Genomic DNA, 20,934 nt, shown 5'->3' with positions numbered 1-20,934 from the left:
GCCGAACCGCCGGGCCGAAAGAGGGCCCGGATGCCGTCACGTGTCGCCCATCATAGAAATCTCGGTCAGTGCGGTGTCATCTCGGCCGTTGAATGGCCCTATATATATAGGGCCACTCGTGCTTGAAGCTTCATTCCTGACGATTTGCTGTGGAGACTCTGTCCAAGCGATTCTTCCATTCTCGCCAGCAGCTACCTTCTCTTCCGCTCCCACAAGGGTCCACCCGGGGTTCGTGCTTCTTCCTGTTTTGCCTTAGCTTTCCTTTAAACCTCCTTTCTTCCTTCTCCTTCTTCTTTGGTCTCGCCTTTCTCTTGGTTCTGGTGCTATGGTTGGAAACTCATCTCAGGGGGCTCGGTCGAGAAACCCGACCGATGACCCTCGGTCGACTCCGAAAGTTGAGATTTCCTCACTTTCGGGGTCGAATGTTGATCGGCTTCGGGATCAGTATCATATCCCGGAGCAGTTCCAACTTTCCGCCCCAGGGGTCGGTGGTCGGGTTAACAACCCACCGGTGGGCCACGTGGCGCTGTACGTCGAGGACCTCCGGGTTGGTCTTCGGCTTTCGATTCCAGAGTTCGTCCGAAATCTGTTTGATTATTACGGACTTTGTCCGGCGCAACTGGCGCCGAACTCCGTTCGGCTAATAATCAGCTTCGCCTTGTTGTGTCAGCTTCTGCCGACCAACCCTCTCATCTCTCTCTTCCAGGCATTTTTTGTCCTCCGACCCCACCCTAAGGCCCGAGGGTGGTGGCTCTTCAACCCCCGGAAGGGTCTTTCCTTCATCACTGGCCTTCCATCGTCCATTCACGGATGGAAGAACCAGTTTTTCTTTGTTTCCTCTTCTTCTCCCTGGGGCTTCCCTTCTCATTGGGGCGCACCCCGAACCGAGGCGAACGAGAACAGCTGGGTGGAGGCGGATGACTGGGAGGACTTCCACCGACTCAAGGACATGTCGGTCCCGAAGCAGAGGGAGCTTGTTACCGAACAAGCCCTCTATGACGCTGGCCTGAGCTTGATCCCTCGTCTAGGTATCGCCCGATCCATCGGTTGTCTTTTTATTTGGCATTCGTTCCCGTGCATATATTAATCCTTCTATCAGTATCGCAGGGACACCGTCGAGGATGAGGCCGACCGACGCTGAGATCCGACAATATGCGGCGAGGAAGAGGCCGACGTCGGGGGTCGGACCTTCACGACCGTCGAAGAAACCCTCCGCAGCGGCGCCGACCGTCGCGGCGTCGGCGACCGATCAGTCGGAGCCGGTGATCGCACTCTTGGCTCCGACGGTGCAACCGGAGGAGCGGCCGACGGAGGAAGCGGCTGAAGGAACGTCGGTGGCTTCGCCGATGGGAGTGGCGTCGGACGCCGTTCGGGAACCCGAACGCTATCCGACGGTGTCTGCAACTGCAACGGGGGGTGTTGCGTCAAACTCGAGCATCCCCTCTTTACCGGATCCACTGGCTGGGGTAGCCGATCGGGAGAAAGCCCCGATGGACCCCGCTGACGACACAAGGTCGGGGAGTCGCATCGCGCCGCCTGGCGCTCAGCTCCCCGAAGGAGCGTCAGCGCTGGCCGACCACAACCTGGCCAGGAGGCTGTGCCAGGGGATTCTCCTCCCAGCCGACGTGGAGGTGCTGAGGTCTCGGCAAGTGATCGAGATGCTATCTTCGTTCTACCCGACCATGGTCGGGGTAAGTTCTACTTCGCCTCCCTTTTCCTTAGCATTTTCATTACTTCATTTTCCTGACTTAGTGTCCGCGTCCGCAGCTGATCTATACCATGTCCGAACTTGAAGCCGGGTACCGGAGGTTCAAAAACGTCCGGGCGGCTTGGAAGGACAGGGCAGCGGTCGCCGAAGCCGACCGGGCGATGTTGGTCGAACACTTGAAGCAGTCGACCGACCGGGAGGCGAAGTTGGTGGACGAGGTCTCTCGTCTCGGGTCCGAGCTTAAGTCGGCCCGAAAAGAAGCCAAGCACAAGGGTCGGACTGCGCATCGTCTGCGGCGCGAGCGGGATGGCATCACCGTCGAGCTCGAGGCTGAACGCGAGCAGCTCCAGGTCAGCCTGGGGAATCTCGCCAAGGCTGAGGAGGACCTGTCGATTGCCCAGACCGACGCCGACATAGCGAAGGCAGAGGCGGAGTCGGCGAAGGACTCCCTTGATCGGGCGGAAGCGGAGGCAAGGTCGGCGAAGGAGTCGGCGAGTCGGGCGGTGGACGACTTTCGTGGCTTCGACCGGTACCGAGAGGAGCTACTGGAGTCCGGCTTCGCATCATACCGGGTGGGGTACGAGGATGGTCGGGATGCAGTCCAAGCCCTGTACCCGGAGCTGGACCTCAGCGGCATCATCCCACCGGGGGTCGAGGATCAAGCCACGGAAGAGATGGCCGACCCATCGTCGGGAGGCGTCGTCGTGGCGGGAGAGGTCATCCCGGAGCAGATTGCCGAAGGAGAGACGGCCCTGGCTTCTGGCCAGGCCCCGACCCATGATCCGGCGCCGACCGCCAGTCCAGTTCCGACCGACGATCCTACTTCGGCCGTCGACCCAATGCCGATCGCGGTGGATACATCGGTCATCCCCGAGCTTCCGTCAGTCGAAGAGATTGACTCCGAGGGATGATCGTGGCCTCATCAGCTTTTATCGTTTTTGTTTTTCTTAGCACACTTGTAACCGGGCTTCGGTCCGATTTTGTAACCGAATGAACTTAAGAGCTTTCTAGTTTCTCTTTCGACTTCCTTTTCTTGCCTGCTGGGATGTGTTTGTAATCGCGGACTTCCTCTAGCGCCAAGCAGCCTTGGCGTGCCGCATTAGGACACCCAATCGTCATCCCGAGTCGCTAGTTGAGATAGTCAGTGGTTCAGTGTGAGGTAAGCAAGACGAACCCCGACCATTGATCGCCCGTCTCAGGATCTAGACCGAACAACCGTCGTTAGGCCGCAAACCGAATGCCAGAGTCGAACGCATGTCGTCCTGGCTTCAATCGGGGGTCGACCAACTTTAAGGCACGAGCGTGCTGAGTCGGCCGCACTGGCGGAGTCGAAGGTCATTCGTGGAGAAGAAAGTCGACCGACCTTCGTGCGCATCACGGCGACCCGAATGTCGTCCGATGTGATCGATCAGACTGCGTCTGTTATATTGTCGCGCACAGTCCATGCGTCTGGTCGGGAAGACGATGGTAAGTCGAGTTCCCCTCACCCAGACTTTGGTCGGGCGCTTGTGTAGCACCGTGTGATAAATGGTGGTAAGCCGAATACCCTTCGACCGGCTTCGACCCGGTCGGTAAGTCGCGAACGCAGCGTTGGTTGCGTTGGCGCTTTTGCCTTTCCCGGTCGGAGCGGGGTCGGCGAGTCGACCGATCGTTCTGCCCAAACGTTCTAGCCAAAAGTTGTAGGAGTGTAACTCCCATTTTCGCAAGCGCGTTCGACACACCGTCGGCGGTCAGTCCGACGACCCGCAGTAGAGCGTTAAGTCCGTGTTGGGACGTCGGGGGCTTGCATTCCTTGGTGAGCACCGAACCACAGTCGAAGGGCCGAAACTCCAGGCTCCGAAGTTTAAACTGAGTTTGTATTCCAAATGGGGGGAAGTACAGATTTCATTGATGGTACAATCTCAGATTGTCGGCGTTCCAGGTTCGGGGGATGATTTTTCCTTCCAAGGTTTCCAGTCGGTAAGCTCTCGGCCTGTAGGCATCGGCTACCTTGTAGGGCCCCTCCCAGTTCGGGGACAGTTTTCCCTGATCCAAGAGTTTTGAGACTTCCGCTTTCCTCAAGACCAGATCTCCAGGTCGAAAGAGCTTTGGCTTTACCCTGGCATTGTGATATCGGGCCACCTTTTGTCGGTAAAAAGCCATACGAAGTTGTGCCTCGCGTCGGAGCTCGGGTAAGAGGTCCAAGTCGGCCCTCCGACACTCGGAGTTGTCCGACTCACGATATTGCTCGACCCTAGTCGATGGCAATCCGATTTCCAGCGGGATCATGGCTTCTGTTCTATAGGCCAAGCTGAAAGGTGATTCTCCGGTCGGGATACGGGGTGTCGTCCGGTATGCCCATAGGACGGAGTTCAGCTCTTCGACCCAGAGGCCCTTAGCTTCATTCAGTCGGGTTTTGAGCCCGTGTAATATGGTCCGGTTGGTCACCTCGACCTCGCCATTGGACTGTGGATGCCCGATCGAGGTTAGTCGGTGTGTGATGTGAAACCTCGCACAGAAGTCTCTGAAGTCTGGTTGTCGAATTGTCGCCCATTATCGGTAACGATGGTGTTCGGCAGTCCGAACCGAAAGATGATGGACTTCTGTACGAAGTCTTCCATCTTCCGCTCAGTGATTTGTGCTAAGGGTTCGGCTTCCACCCATTTAGTGAAATAGTCGATCGTGACAACGATGAATTTTCGTTGTCCGGACGCCGGGGAAAAGGTCCGAGTATGTCGATTCTCCATTGGGCAAAGGGCCACGGGGCGATGACCGGAGCAAGCTGGCCGGCGGGTCGGTGTTGTATGTTGGCATACTTCTGGCATGGCTTGCACCTCCGAACCAATTCAGCAGCGTCCTTCTTTATAGTGGGCCAATAGTAGCCCTGTCGCAGGACTTTGTAGGCCAAGGACTTGCCCCCCAAGTGATTGCCACAGATTCCTTCATATACTTCTCTGAGGGCATAGTCCGCGTCGGTCGGCCCCAGGCGCTTCAGTAAGAGAAGAGAGAATGACCTTTTATACAGTCAGCCATCGATCATTACATACTGGGAGGCCGCCCACCGGAGTCGTTTGGCCTCCGTAGGGTCTTCGGGGGTAGATCCGTCGGTCAGGTACTGAGCGATCGGATCCATCCAGCTCGGCTCTGCCACTAATTGCAGTACTTCCCCGACCTCGTCGATGCTCGACCGTTCAAGACTTTCCACGAACGTCTGGCCCAAGGCGCAGTAGTCGGACGTCGCGAGCCTGGAGAGCGCGTCGGCCCGAGCATTTTCCGTTCTGGGGATGTGGAAGATCTCGAAGTATTCGAAGGGTGCCACGAGATCTTTCAATTTTTGGCGATATTTGACCAGAGTCGGATCTCGTGCTTCGAACTCGCCTTTGATCTGCCAACGACCAGTTGGGAGTCGGAGAAGACTTTGAGTCGGTCAACCCCGAGCTCCAATGCTAATTTCAAACCTGCGACGAGCGCCTCATACTTGGCCTGATTGTTGGAGGCCTTGAAGTCGAATCGGAGGGCGTGCTCAGTAACCACCCCCTCCGAGTTGGTGAGTAGGAAACTGGCCCCGCTCCCCTGAGCATTGGAAGCTCCATCGATGTGCATCACCCAGGTCGAATCGGGGTCACAGTCGCGGGTCCCGACCTCCGTCGGGCTCCCCTCCCCCGACGATAGGTCGGTCGTCGGGCATTCGGCGATGAAGTCGGCCAGAACCTGAGCTTTGAGGGCAGGTCGTGGCCAGTATTGGATGTCGAATTCGCTCAGTCTCACGGCCCATTTCGCCAGCCTTCCTGATGTGTCGGGCGGTGCAAGATGGCCCTCAGGGCTGGTCGGTGAGGACCACGATGGCGTGTGCCTGTAAGTACAGACGGAGCCGCTGTGCCGAAATGACTAGAGCAAAAATTATTTTTTCTACTTTCGTGTACCGAGTCTCGCTTCGTGGAGCACCTTGCTGACATAATATATCGGCTGGTGGATCCGGTTCCCGCTCTCTCGGACGAGCACCGAACTAATGCCTCCGAGAAGTAGCCAGGTAAAGGTACAGGACCTCCCCGACCTCCGGTCTCACGAGGAGGGCGGAGAGGCCAGGTACCTCTTCAGTTCTTCGAAGGCTTGCCTGCACTCGTCCGGCAAGAAAACTGCTTGGCCTGTCGCAAGGTTTTGAAGAACGGGAGGCATCTCTCAGCCGATCGAGAAATGAATCGGCTGAGTGCGATGATCCTTCCGTTGAGTCGCTGCACCTCCTTCTTGGTGTCCGGGTGTCGCATGTCGATGATGGCCCTGATCTTCTCGGGTTAGCCTCGATCCCCCGTTGTGAGATGAGGAATCCCAAGAACTTCCCCGAGGTCACCCCGAAGGCGCACTTGGTCGGGTTCAGCTTCATCCGATGTCGTCGTAGAGTGCGGAAGGTTTCTTCAAGATCCAGACATGGTCCGGAATTTGCACACTCTTTACCAGCATGTCGTCGACGTACACTTCCATGTTGCACCCGATCTGATCTTTAAAGACCTTGTTGACCAGTCGTTGGTAGGTGGCGCCAGCATTTTTCAGTCCGAACGGCATTACTCTGTAGCAGTAGAGGCCCTTGGCGGTCACGAAGGCGGTGTGTTCCTCATCCTCGGGTGCCATCCGGATCTGATTGTACCCTGCGAAGGCATCCATGAAGCTGAGCAGTCGATAGCCGGACGTCGCATCCACCAGCTGATCGATCTTCGAAAGTGGAAAGCTGCCCTTTGGACAGGCTTGATTCAAGTCGGTGTAGTCGATGCAGATTCTCCATTTCCGTTGGCTTTTTTCACCATCACCACATTGGCGAGCCAAACGGGATAAGTGGTCTCCCTGATGAAGCCTACCTCGAGCAGCTTATCCACCTCCTCATCGATGGCCTTCTGTCTTTCTGGAGCGAAAGATCTTTTCTTCTGCCTTATTGGCCTCGCTGATGGGTCAATGTTGAGTCGATGAGTCATCGTCTCTGGGGGAATTCCGGCATATCCGACACCGACCAAGCGAATACGTCGGTATTTGCCTTTAGTAGCTCTGCCAAATGTCGCCGCTCGGGGTCGGGTAATTGAGACCCGACCCACACCTTTTGGTCGGGGTTCCCTGTTATCGTGATGGGAACGAGCTGTTCGGCCGGCTCGCCCCACCCTTTTTCCTCCCGTTGGTCCAGCTTATCGGCCGTCAGGGGGCCTTTCGATTCGTCGCTTTGAGCGGAGATCTGAAAGCATCGACGGACGAGGTGTTGGTCTCCGTGCATCTCCCGACACCGTTTTTGGTTAGGAACCGAACCAGGAGATGATACGTCGAAACTATCGCCTTAAGGGCGTTCAGTCCGGGTCTTCCGAGTATGACGTTGTAGGTCGAGGGCACCTGGACGACCGCGAAAGTCAGGAGGACCGTGCTTTGTCGCGGTTCGATACCGCCGTCACGGGCAGAGTGACCTCTCCTTCCATTGTGACTGCATCCCCGACGAAACCTACCAGGGGAGTAGGGACTCTCTTGAGTCGGTCGGCCGACAGTCGCATCCGTGAGAAGGTCGAGTAAAACAGAACGTTCGTTGAACTTCCATTATCCACAAAAAAATTTTTACATCATAATTGGCCATTGTTGCTGAGACAACAATGGTGTCATTATGGGGGACTTGGATGCCCCGAACATCTTCTTCTGTGAAGGTAATCGCATCGTCCGGGCGTAGCTTCTTCGCCGGCTCCCCTCCAGCGGACGTCCCTGGGCCCTGCCGTTTGGAGATCATGTTGATGACCCCGACCGTAGGTCGATTATCAGTCGCTTTTTGGGTCGGCTGGGGTCATCGGTCGGCAACTGATCGAGCTGGTGGGTTCCTACGAAACTTATCGAGATACCCCCGGTGGATGAGGGCTTCGATCTCATCCTTAAGCTGGATACATTGCTCGATGTTGTGGCCGTGGCCCCGGTGGAATCGGCAGTATTTCCGTCGGTCGAGGCCCTTTGCCTTCAAAGGCGGAGGCCGTCGCAGGTACTCTTCCCCTTCGATCTCCATCAAAATCTGCGCACGAGGAGCCGAAAGGGGAGTGTAGGAATCATACCTGGGGCGTGTCGGCCTCGGGCTCCGACGTCGGGGCGACCTCTTGTCCCGTCGTGGGGGCGACACCCGACCATAGGTCGGGGGCCCGCCAGGCACGGCTGGGTCCCGACCCTTTCTCCGTTTCTCCTTCGGGCCTTTAGGCTCGGCCAGGCATCGGTCGGAAGCTCCCTCGTCCGCGCGCATGTACTTGTACGCGCGCTCCAGCAACTCAGCGTACGTTCGGGGGAGGGTCTTGTCCAGGGAGTAGGTAAATCGGGACGCCCTCAGCCTCCGTTTCATGGCCGAGATGGCCATGTCCTCATTGAGGTCCCGAACCTCGAGCGTGGCCGCGTTGAACCGCGCCACGAAGTATCGGAGCGTCTCATTTTTCCCTTGTTTAAGGGAGAAAAGGCTGTCCGATGTTCGGGGCGGCCTTCGGCTGGTGCTGAAGTGGGCCGCGAAGGAGTGCTCGAGCTGCCCGAAGGAGTGGATACTTCCCGATCGAAGATCGGAGTACCAGGCCCTGGCAGCTTTGCGCAGCGTGGCGGGGAAGCCAACGCAAAGGAGAGCGTCGGTTGCCCCTTGGATCATCATGAGAGCTTTGTAGCTCTCCAGGTGGTCGATGGGTCGGTGGAGCCGTCATAAGGCTCCACGTGCGGCATCTTGAACCGACTGGGGATCGGCTCGTCGAGGATGAGTCGGGAGAGAGGTTGGGCGGTCTGAAAGTCAACGTCGTTCGAGGATTTCTGCCCGTCCACCTGCAACTAGGCAAGCCGGTGATCGATCTCGTCGAACCTGCGTTCGTAGTCGTCGATCCGTCGGTGCTGGGAGACCCCGGGAGTAGAGTCTCCGGAAGAGTCCGAGAGAGAGGCGGACGGCGTTCGCGGGCGCTTCTCCTTCCTCGCTCGTTCTAGCTGGGAGGGAGAGAGCCGTCGGGGCCGATGGTTGACGCACCGCGGTCGCCCCTCCCCCTCTCCGTGGGAGCGCTGCGGCAGGTGCTCCTACGGAGGCGACGGAGATCGATGCGGGCGTCGGCGGCTGCTCCTGGAGGGCATCGGACGTGCCTCCGGTTGCCCGATCGGTGATGGCGGCAGCTGGACCGGCTGCTGCTGAAAGCTCTTGACCGCGTCCGTCAGCACGGTCATCTGTCGCACGATCGCCGCGATCTGCCCTCTGTGGTCACCGCGGGGTGCGGTGAGCTGGGTTCCCCGTGGAGGGTGGAGGAGAGGCTTCTTTCCGACGGGAAGAGCGCCTCACCGACCCGGTGACCCTCGATCGCTGAGCTCTCGTCTTTGTCATCTTGAATTTCATGGGGACAACGTACCGCAACTCCTGTGCGTGTTTCCTCGGCCCCCCTTCCTGGCGCGTCAATCTGTTGCGGCAATTCCTCGTCGTCTGGTCGCCGGGAACAAGCACCTGCAAAAAGAAAGTCCACGCTGACCGGAGGCGGCTCCGGCGGGGACCCTCCGACGATCAAGTCAGAGAGGAGACTGGGCAACAGTGAAATGAAGACAGAGAGCTCAATCGAGAGAGAGAGAGAGAAGCAAGCCTAAGAGTTTTCGGAAAAGGACCCCTCGCACTGTTGCCTTCCCCGATATATATAGTGGAGCGTGGTATGGCGCCGTCATTAATGGCGCGGACAATTGAAGAATTGTCAATTCACTGTAGACTGTCAGAGTCGCCGTGAATGTGTCGCATCGCCGTGGGGCTGTCAACTCGCTAGGGTTGACCCACGTCTTAGGTGGGATAACGCCCTTAGGCGGCAGTGCCGCATGCTGTTGTCAGGACCGACAGTCTCTGACGGTAGTACGGTGATTGGAGAAGTCGACCGACCTTAGGTCGGTGGCCAGTTGAGGGGCGTCGGATGGAGATTCGGACCCCTCCGTCGGTCAGTCGGGCATGTCGCGGGGGTCGGACACCGGACTCCCCTCGGTGTGGTCGGTCGGGAGGGCGGAAAGGGTCCGCCCGACCGACATACTCTCGGTCGGTCGGTCGATCGGTCGGTCGATCGGTCGGTCGGTATATCCCAACATGATTTTTGGTCTTTTTTTCTATGAACAGGAGGGAGTAGGGGATCTCTCAAGTCCCTAATGCTCTCTCTTTCATTATCCATTGATTCTTTGGTGATGTGAGCATTAAAGCGTTCCTATTGGAAATAACTCCGACGAAGAAGTTCATTTTGCAAATCAACCTTCTTCTGGGACATCTCCCCAACAGGATCGACCTTAGTTCTCCTCGATTATACTGGCCTCAGCTTCAACTTGAACACCAACGGCAAAAGGAAGACATCCAAATAAAATTCTCTCTCTCTCTCTCTCGCTCTCTCTCTCTCTCTCTCTATATATATATATATATATGCGCGCGTGTGTGTTTATTTTAGTTTATTTTATTTTTGATTGGAAATAAAGCACTGAAATCGTAGACAAGACAAAATGATTGCATGCGGACTGAATAGCCGCCCATCGTTCCACATCACCAAAATGACCGGCGTAATTGACCAATGGAGGCGCTTAACAACTAGGTGGGCTAAAATTTAAACAATTCTCCTCCGTGTTTGACATGATGCCCGAAGACAAAACAGCCTTGTGTATGATATTATTGTTTTTTCTTGGTAAGTGTGCATGATATAATTGTTTACCACTCACAAGTCCCATTTTGACTAATGGAGGTGGATTCGGACCGGCTCGAGACCTATTGAATCGGACTGGCTTTAGATTCAATCCGAAATCATTAAGATCAGACTCGGATCAAAAAATAAGATCCATTTTACTTTCGGATCGGATTCAAATAGATCTTTGGTTTGATCTGGATCTGACCTGAGCCTGAGCTTAAAATTTAATCCGATTAAAAGCTGGGCTTGGACCTGAAGTCCAGCCCATAAGCAAAATCCCATGGTGAATAACATGCCATGTTCTCGATTACGCGCTATCCACCATGCATATGCTTTGAGATTTACTTTGGTTCATACGGACCTGATGGCGGGTGGCTCGATGCGCCTCATTTCTCATGACTCGTATATCGCAACCCTTCGACAGTTTTCTCCTTCCAGAGCTCCTCCTCCGTGGTCTTTCGTGCAGCGGCGACGAAGCAACCCATCGCCCAAAACTTCCAATGGGAACAAAGCCTCTTCCTTCTGAAAAGAGACTAAGGACCCTCGACTTTCCTATCCACCGCGTCATCATCTTCCTCTTCCTCCGCTGTCTCTAGACCGCCATCGAGGCCATCTCTGCTCTTTGCACCATCGTCGATGATGAAGCCTACCTCTTCGTCATGGAGACCGATCAAGATGTCGTCATCAATCCCTCTCACATCAAGATATTTCAATCCATCACATATTCTTTTCTTTTCTAGAAGCACTAAAAAATATTTGTTTTTAAGATTTTATCTGAGCAAATAACAAGCTTCACGAAGAAAATGATCTAAAAGCATGTCCTTTATCAAGAATATGACGTATTTGATGGTGCCTCCTTTTGCACAATGTTAAAGGAGAAAAAGATCACAATATATCTTTCAAAATCAACTAAATCAAAAGAAATTAGAGTTGGGCTGATCGTCTAAATATTATCCTAAAATATGCTAAGAACATTGATCGTTAGGAATCTCATATGAAGTCATAAAAATTTCTCCATAGCTACTCGCATTAAAAATATTGTGAAGTCTTGAATCTCAAGCATGATTCGTATCCTTCTCCTCGAACACCTTTCTATTTTGATCTCCCTCCTACTCTATCTGGTCTCGATGTCTAATACATGACCACCACTATCGCGGCCGCCTCTTTCTGCACCGTCGATAGATGGACGTTACGGCAGCAGGTGGATGCTCTAGTGGCAGCAGATGGATGCGACGGCGGTTGTGCGGATGCGGTTGGAGAATGGAGGAGACAAGGAGGGTCGGTGCAATCGGGCTCTGATTGGTCCAATCGGATCTGATTTGGGTTTAGATTTGATTTTTTTTTTTTTTCTAAAATAATCGAATCTAAGTCCAGCCCAAAGGTCAAAAGATTTTTTCAGATTAAATTTAGATAGAAATAGGGTCCAACTCAGCTCGGCCCAATCCCAACCCTATTAGTAACCGCATAATGTCACTAGCTAGGTAACGCAAAGACCAGACACCGTTCCTCCATGACGCGCAAGCAAAACGACTGTGAAAAAGAAACAAAATCCATCCAAAATCCAAGCCAGTACGCTCATCAAAGTTATTCACGCGCTCCGTTGCCACCACTCATCAAAGCCTTCACGAGCTCCACCCACGCGTCCTGAGAGGACCCGCCATCTCCCCACGCTTCCTTCGCCCTCGCTGCCATCGCCGTCGCCCTCTTCCTCATCTTCCCTCCCTCCCTCCGACTCCATCACCCACCTCACCTTCGCCTCCACTTCCGCGGCGCTCACCACTCCCTTGCCGTATCCCTCCACCGCCACCGCCAGCCTCAACTCCACCAGCATCACTTTATTCATCCTCTGCTCCGCGTACCAAGGCCACCCGATCAACGGCACCCGGCGCACAACCCCTCCAGCGTGGAGTTCCATCCGCAGTGGGTACGAACGCCCCCACCGCCTCGTGGGCCAGCACCTCCACCTGCGGGGCCCACAACTTCACCACCAGACCCCTACCTTGGTGCGGCCCAGAAACCCCTGGCAAAATCTTCCCCAGATCCGGTTCGGACATATTGGACAGGACCTCGTTCCGTGGGGCCCGCACCACCCAGAAAAACCTCTGGCCGCTGCTTTCCAATCCGGTGGCCATTTCCTTGAGCTGCTCCACGGAGAAGGAGCCTGTGCTCCCGAAGCACAAGAACACAACGCTAGCCTTCGGCTGCGAGTCCAGCCACGTGATGCACTCGTGCTTTTCCTTCCCCCCGCTGCCTCTCCCATCAGCAATCAACGGCCCGATGCAGTATGTGGGAGTCATCGGACGGCCGGGAATGCTGGCGCCGTCTTGAGAACCGTCACCGCCCGCGGCTCCAACGACTCGAAGGTGTTGATCAGGATGCCGTCGTGTCTCGGTAAGCACTCGAAGTGGGAAAGGAGACTTTTGTAGCACTCGCCGTTCCGGTCTTGGACTTCAGCCGGCAAATGGGAAGCCGGAATCGGCCAGAGGCCGGGAAGTTGTCCGGGGCGTCTCCGAGATCTTTCAAGTTGCCAGGAACGGAGGAGTGGAGGATTGGAAGGTAGAGGAAGGAGGCGAGGTTGGCGGCGCCGCTGGAGAAGAAAATATCGGAGGGGATGCCTACCTCGACGGCGACGTCATGGGCCTCCGTGCAGAAGAAGTCGACGACGAAGGCGTGGACGACGGAGGTCTCGGAGAGGGAGGTGAGTACGGCGCGGAGGTGGGTCGCGCCCTGGCGGAGGATGTCGAACATGAGGATCACAGGGTCGTTGGGGCGATTGGGGAGGGAGGGAGATGGGGAGGTTGTGGAAGGAAGGGATGGGTGAGCGGAGGCTGCGGTGGCGATGAATGAGTCGTCGGAGCCACTTTGAATGGGGGGTCAACGACGAGGATGGTGACGGCCAAGCCGTCGCGGAGGAAGATCTCGTCCAGCTCCACTGTGGGCGCCAGGTGGCCCACGCCCATCCCCGGGTAGAGCACCACGCTTTCCTTCAGTGCTAGCTAGCCTTTTTTCCCCTTTTTTGCCCTCGGAACTACCGGAATTAGTGGCTGACGGGGCTCTAAGTGGGAGATAAGCGAGAGGTGGAGAACGGATTTTAGAGGGAGAGCTGGAGAGAGTGCCGTCCGGGGTCTGAATTTCTTGGTGCAGACCGTGAGAAATTATAGTCTACTTATTACTTAGACCAGGTCCAAATGGACCACGCCAAATCCAACCGTGGATAACACTCCACATTACCCTTACATCAACAAACACTCCACGTTACCCTTGTATTTCATGAATTCTTGATTGCAACTTACCTACCTTGCATACGCTCCGAGATTTGCTTTGGTGTACTTGGATCTGGCCCATGCAATAATTTCTCGTATATGTATCACTAAGCTGAATATTATGGAAGCTGGCTATTCCCATGGGAGTCAAATTTTTTTTGCTGAAAACTATTGTACAATAGAATCTCTTGTAAATAATTTTTGTTGGCCTAAAAAATTATTACTGCAGAATATAGTTTCTATGATATATACTCTAATACATTAACAGACTTTGACCATATCCTCTTCAGCTATCCCTTTGCTTCGAGTTGTTGGTACTTAACCAGAGAGTGCAACTTTATAATATTCTTTCATCCATATCAACTCTGATTGATTTATTGACAACTCCTGGGGTAGACTAACATTCTAAATCTTTGTTGACTTTTCTACCTTGGATGCTTTAGACGGTAAGAAATGAAAGAGTTTTTCAAAACTTAATGTTTTCTCCTATCCAGCTTCTAAGAAGAGTTTGCTCTTATTTACCCCTTAATAGCTCTAGCAGAAATGGCACGACTATCAAGAATTTGTTAAGACCCTGGGATAACCAACTGCTGCCAGCCTCAGACAGCTCTAATATTTATTCCTCTTAGATCCCTCCTTCAAAATTTTTGTGAAGGAGAGATAGAGTAGTTATTGGCTTTGTAATTCACAACAGTGTAAGGATAACTTTATGTGCCAGTAGCAGAGTAATAGCTTCATCTCCTGTTCATTATGCTGAGCTTTGTGCAGCTTGGATGGGATTGCAAATTGCTGTTCTTCATTTTGATACTACTAATAGCAGGCTTGAAGGAGATGCTTTGAATGTTATTAAAACTATTGTTGATGGTTTTATGGATAGATGCTTTGGATCTCCCATCTTGCAGGACATTCTATATTGGAAAGATAAGTGTAATGCTTGCCGGGTTACTCATACTAGCCGTAACACTAACAAGGTCGCTGATTGTGCTGCCAAAATGGCCCTTATTCATGATTTTTTTTTTTTGTGGCATGGATGACTTTATTCACCCTCCCTTATACTTAATTTTGCAGGATGACATACAGCGAATGAGCTACATATTTAAGCAAAAGAGGCTGGCTACAACATTTTGAAATCATTATCTTATATTTTTTTTCTTTGTTTAATGTATACTTGGGTTTTATATGGTTGATGGTTATCTAATTCTCTTGTATTTCTATAATGATGCCGTGTCTCTATATTTTTGTTGTATTTCTATAATATTATCTATTTCTCAATTTTTATTGGATAATATCTCTAGGTGTTCAGACTGTTGTTGGCCGTTTGTTTTGTTGCAATCTCTATATTTTAGTTAATAAAAATTTAATTTTTTTTAAAAAAATGAAAGCTTAATCTTTTTTTTTTTAGAGAAAAAAAGAGAGGAGGGAGGGTGGTGGTGGTGGAGGGCACACTGCTTCCCTGAACTAGTTGTCTTCTGAACGGTGATCAAAAAAAAAAAAAATCTTCTGAATATTTCGGACATTTTTCCGTTAATCACGTCGGATCTCAATCAAACGAAGTACTATTTTATTAGGTTATCCCGTATCCATATCATATTTTGTCATTATCTCATGATTATTTTATTTTATTTTATTTTTTTGATAGAAAGATTATTTTACTTTATCGCCGATTTGTACAAGCTCCTAATCTTGATTTAAAGAATTTTTTTGGTACAACTTGATTTAAAGAATTATTACTTCACTTCCTCGTTGGATACGGCTATTATATATTCTTGCGATTGGAGAAATAAATAGATTTACTTAAAGCGACAGTTTCGAAGAAAAGGAGTTAATGTCTGACCCTAGCAATGTGTCTTACCATTTTACCCTTTTCATTCTTCCCATCTATCCCCTCTCTGCTTCTATTGGAAGACAAAATACGTCCAGCTGCATGGATGTGAATGGACCAATTGGGGTGTGAGTTTTGCACCACAGTATCATTATAAATAGCCTTCATATCATCCATCTCAAAATGGATAATTCGTCTTCATCGTACTAACGCATTATGTATCACAATATCAGTGTCTATTTATATTTAAAATTAAGTGAGGGCCACCCATGTCTGCCACGATATGGCAGATATCCGAAAATAGTACCTCATTATATGGTACAAAATCCGAACTGATCTCTGGCTGTTGCCATGTAGGACCCATAGGCATTTTCTTCTCCACCTATCCTCTCTCTCCTCTTGAAAAAAAGATAATAAGTGTCCAATTATCTAGCTGCGGCGGGATCCATAGATTTTTCTTTCATTAAAAACATACAATAAGGAAGGAAATTTAGATTTTAATGGATTTGAATCTCGAATTACTTAACCACTACAACAATATAACAGAATCTGAAATACATAATATATTAAATTAAATAAACTATATTTTATCTAAATGTTGTTTATAAGCAAGTTATGGTATTTCAAGAATTGGTTCTCAAAAATGATAAAAAGTAATATGTCCTTTTTTCGCAATTAAATAAAAAAAATATACTTCCTCTCATTCATTTGACATTTTCAAAATTCACTAAATAAAATATTAATGATATCAAGAATTCAATATTACAAATGTCTCGATACTCATACAATTTTTTATGCTATGAACAATTTAAAATTTTCAAAATAAATTTTGAAAAATGATCTGGTTGAACTGATTGGTCGAGTAGTTGTATGAACGATGTGGTGACCAAATCTCTTGACCAGGTTGGTCACTTTTCTGAGTTTAATAAGTACGATAATTGGGACAGCGGAGTATCTATTTTTTATTAAAAATTACTATGATGGGCTTGCAGGTGGCTTTTTTAGACAAAAATTACTTTGATAGGTAAACTATTAGCATGTTTTTTCATTTCTATGGCTCCATGATGATAATAGAAAATTTATTTTGTAGGTGATATGTTAATTCTTAAGTTATTTTAACATGGATCCCCATCAAACAAAATTTATTTGTGCATCCTTGTCGTTATCTAATTGCACTAATATTGTGGTACAAGGTCCTTGAATTTAATTATATTTATTTTCTATTATTGTTTAAATTTGACACATTTTGCATAGTTCACAGTTGGTCATTATGAAATTTCTTAGGAATCATTAACTTTAACAAACATATTAATTTAATATTAATTTAATTCAAGAACTTTTTGCATTAGCATTATTTTAATGTAAGGGTTGAAAGGAATGCATAAAAAGTTTTCTTTGATAGAGATGCATTATAAAATAAATCTTGAACTAATATACAATCTGCAAATAATCTTCTATGCATTTTCATGGAGCGATAGAGTTTTGTAATAAATAGAGATATTTAATAAATTAGTACCAAACCTTAGTTTAGGTGATATAATATTTTGTCAATTAGGCAAAAGGCAAGGGCTTGATTTGAAACATCATCGATTGCTTCAACCTTGATTGTGCTGAGCCTAATTTCATAAGCTGTGGCCGACACGACCATCCAATGGTAAGATTAAACTTAAAAATATATTACAAACTGCTTGTTTGAATAGAAACATTGCATACAATAAAGTATTTAGGATTTGAAATGAAATGGTGAAGACTGAGTCTCACATCTTTTTGTTTATTACAATATAAGTGATGGCAATCTTCACGAGGTGGATAGATACTACCGGATAAACAATGATTACAGATATAAATGAAATTAAACTACATAATATTCATACGGAGTTGTTTTCATATCTAAATCTACCTGACTAATATTTAAATCCCAATCAATATCCATCAAACAAAAATAGGTATAATCAGTCAGATAATTATTATATTTATATTAAATAATCAATTTTATTTATAAATTTATTTAAATTTATATATCATTAATTTTTTATAAAAAATTATAACCATATAAATGAATCAGTGGAAGCAAAAGCCCCGATATTATAAAACTTCGTGGTGGAGTAAAAACGAAGAATCTTTTTTTGGTACTTAAAAACAAAGAATCTTTAAAGCAACGAGTTGGACGGGGGAATAAAATATAAAAAATATATATATATATATTTATTTATTTTATAATCGATTCGTATAAAAATAGCCTTGTCTGCAAGTTTTCTGACATCTAAAGATGCTATCACCTCCGCATAAATGTAAGGCGTGGATAGTACTCCTTTTCAAATGTAAGACATGATTGGTTCGATGCGCATGATCCACATATCAAAATGCATTTTTAAATGTTTCAACATGCGATCCAAGGCAGATCGGACCCACTTGTTTCAAACTACAAACTAATTCAAATGCGGCAATATCGGTTCCCAGTCACGAAGCCACGGGTGCAGGCCTGGCACAGGCTACCACCATCATTCTATATTATTGATGCTGCAATCGTTAAAACAGAGCCCCTGTGCCGGTACCTGGTCAACTCCAGTACTTGTGCAATCCTATGCAGGCCATGTCCCATGCATACAGGAGCAGTAAATGGGCATGGTTACATGGAGATTTCCCTAATTTTCTCTCTTATTTGTTATTAAAAATTCTGTTGAAAAGAATAAAAAAGTGATGCGGAGGATATACTACTTGTTGCTGCAATCTCTCCATTTGAAATCGATCGTCGTCGATGAATATGGCTGAGATAAAATCACTGTTGGATCTTCGTCCGAACATCTGTAAAATAAATTTTCATCGAGAGTGGTATTTTTCGATGAAGATCCTCCAATGCTCAATCAAAAGATGGAGAACAATGAGAGAAGAAAGCGAGGAGTCGATTACATATCTTGGAGGGTTTCGGAGCCTTAATTTATAGGAGAGGAGTTTGAGTCGTATTCATCTCAGAGTCTTGATGATTTTCGAATTTGTTGCATAGATTGATTCGAAGAAGATATTTTTCTTGTATGGGTGTTACAGCAATCTCTGTATACGCCTTTCTCTGGTGAAGAGCGACCTACAAAACAAGTCTACTGATTGGAATTATATCCGATGAAAATCCTCCGATGTCTATGTTAGTAAGAAGTGGTAAAACAGTAATTTAACCACTATTTTTTGCCGACGCTTTTTGGAAGCGTCGGCAGGTTGCGCTGACCTGCCACGCTTTTAAAAGCATCGTGTTTTCAACGACGTTTAAAGCATCGTAAAATTTCAGCATTGTCAACGCCAACGCTTTTAGCAAAAGCGTCGTTAAATAAAGAAAATACCGATGCTTTTTTGCATCATTATTTAACGATGCTAAAAAGTGTCGTTAGGTTCGCTTAATTCGATCTCCATCTTCCGTGCCCTAATTATCTGCCGCCGCCCCTCCTTCCACCCATTCCTTCCATTCCCTCTCCCGACTCCTTATCTCCATCGATTCTCCACCGCCGATGCCGCACCCGCCGTCCATGCCGCACCGCCATCCACCACTCTCCTATGCTGCTGCATTTGTCTATGCCGCATCCGTGCCGTCCACGTCGTATGCCGTCTGCCTTTCTCGAAGCCACCCCATCGGCCCTCCTCCCTCCCCTCCGGCGGCCGTCTTCGCAGGCCCAAAAGTTATTGTGAGTTCTTTTCAAGAATCTACTGTGAAAGAGCTTTGAAACTTATTTCGTGGGTGAATTGCTCTACAAACCAAATCTAAGTAAAAATCTATGTAAAAATTAGAAAGAAGACAAGGAGAGGAGGGTGGGTAGGCATTTTGTCACTATCTAAGCAGAGGCAGAGGTGGAGCTTGGGGGGCTGTGGGCCTCGAGGAACAGCTGCATGGAGTTGGATCACCAAAGCCTTCTCTTCTTCCCCTCTGCCTCTATAACTACTCGTGGCCACCGCACGATCTTTGCCTCACATGTAGTCCCTGTCCTCATCCTTTTTACAGTCCCATGTTCTGCTTCTTTTCCTTCTCTTAGCTTTACTGTATTGGTATTCAAAAAAAAAAAAAAAAGGAACTTTTACTGTTTTGGTCCCCTCCAGCTCCCAAGAGCCAAAAGTTGGAAGAAAACATCAGTCGGTTGTTGTCCCGGAGCCACCAAATTGTAAATTTCCCTCTGTCTTTCTTCTTTTCAAGTGAATTCCGAGCAGTTTGTGATCACTTCTTCTGGTTTGGTTTCCAAGGGTGGGTTATTGATCTCTCTCTCTCTCTGCCTCCTTTATTCATATATTGGATATTGTCTTCCTTATGCAATGCGTACTGTTTTGGAATTATGAGAAGAAAATGCAGCCATAGGCCTGTGGAGGCCTTTCTTTGAGTAGAGAGTTAGAGGAACCTAACCTGAAATATAGCCCATGGAGTGTGATTTTGGAAGTTCAGATTTTTATTTTTTTCAAAAAAAAAAAAAAAATCCAACATGTTCTCCAACAAATTGCAAAATCTGCCTGTTTGTGGCAGATAGGAAAGAGATAGTTTAGGAAGTGTTCCATTATGATAAGTTGCTGCATTGCACTGAATTTTAATATCTGGCAAATGCAGGTATAATAATGCATCAAGGAAGTTTCTGATACTAATACGTGATATTTTAGACTCACCGAGTCTTGTTGCAAGTTTGCAATACTCAGATGTACAAATGTGAGATACGGATTCTCAACAAGTGCAATTTAACAGGAATAGATCGATAGTAGATACTTCCATCATAGGATGTAAATTATTGTGCTTATTGATATCTTTCCCTCGCTAGACATGTAGGGTTGCTCGAGCCCAGATGGTCTTGTGGTGTACTCTGTTGGTGAGACATATAGTGTCCTATATTTGATGCATTGAGGTACCATAATATGGATTATCTCAGATCTTACCTATCAAAACAGTAATTTGCAAAGTAAAAGATTCAAGTGGGATATATTAATTTTTGATACATATTTAATATCAGATAACTCAACAGCACTTCATATCATTTTTTTTAGGTATCAAAGATGATGGAGAGAAATAATTCAGATGAACTAATAGCTCTTGCTCGAGGACCTAACAAGATTGTGAATAGATATAACGGTTTCATAATTAATGGCTCTAAATTTCATACTAGAGAACGAGAGAAATTTAGAAAAATACAGAATAGCAGTGTTATGGTGGAAGCAGATGAAAAATCCTATTATGGTGCACTTAAAGATATCTATGAGTTGGATTATTATGAAAAATTTAAAGTAGTATTGTTTAGATGTGATTGGGTAGACATAAACTCACCAAGGGATTTGAAACAAGGTGCAAATGGATTTACACTTGTATATTTTTTAAGGTTGATACACACTGGTGTGTTATTGAAGGATGACCCATTCATTTTTTCATCTCAAGCTCGTCAAGTATTTTATGTACAAGATGCAAAAGATAAAGATTGGTTTACTGTCATCAAAATAAAACCTAGAGACTTATATGATATGAAAAATTAAGTGGAGGATGATGACGATGACACTTAT

The 20,934-nt window shown here is 48.4% G+C and overlaps 1 pseudogene; it reads right to left on the bottom strand.

Moving 5' to 3' along the window:
- Positions 1–11,792: 11,792 nt before the first annotated feature.
- Positions 11,793–15,600, bottom strand: LOC105041605 (UDP-glycosyltransferase 88B1-like; annotated as a pseudogene).
- Positions 15,601–20,934: the final 5,334 nt, after the last annotated feature.

The sequence above is a fragment of the Elaeis guineensis genome, chromosome 6 (assembly GCF_000442705.2).
Source record: "Elaeis guineensis isolate ETL-2024a chromosome 6, EG11, whole genome shotgun sequence".
Taxonomy (NCBI): Eukaryota; Viridiplantae; Streptophyta; class Magnoliopsida; order Arecales; family Arecaceae; genus Elaeis; species Elaeis guineensis.
This window is presented reverse-complemented; position numbering and strand designations above follow the sequence as displayed.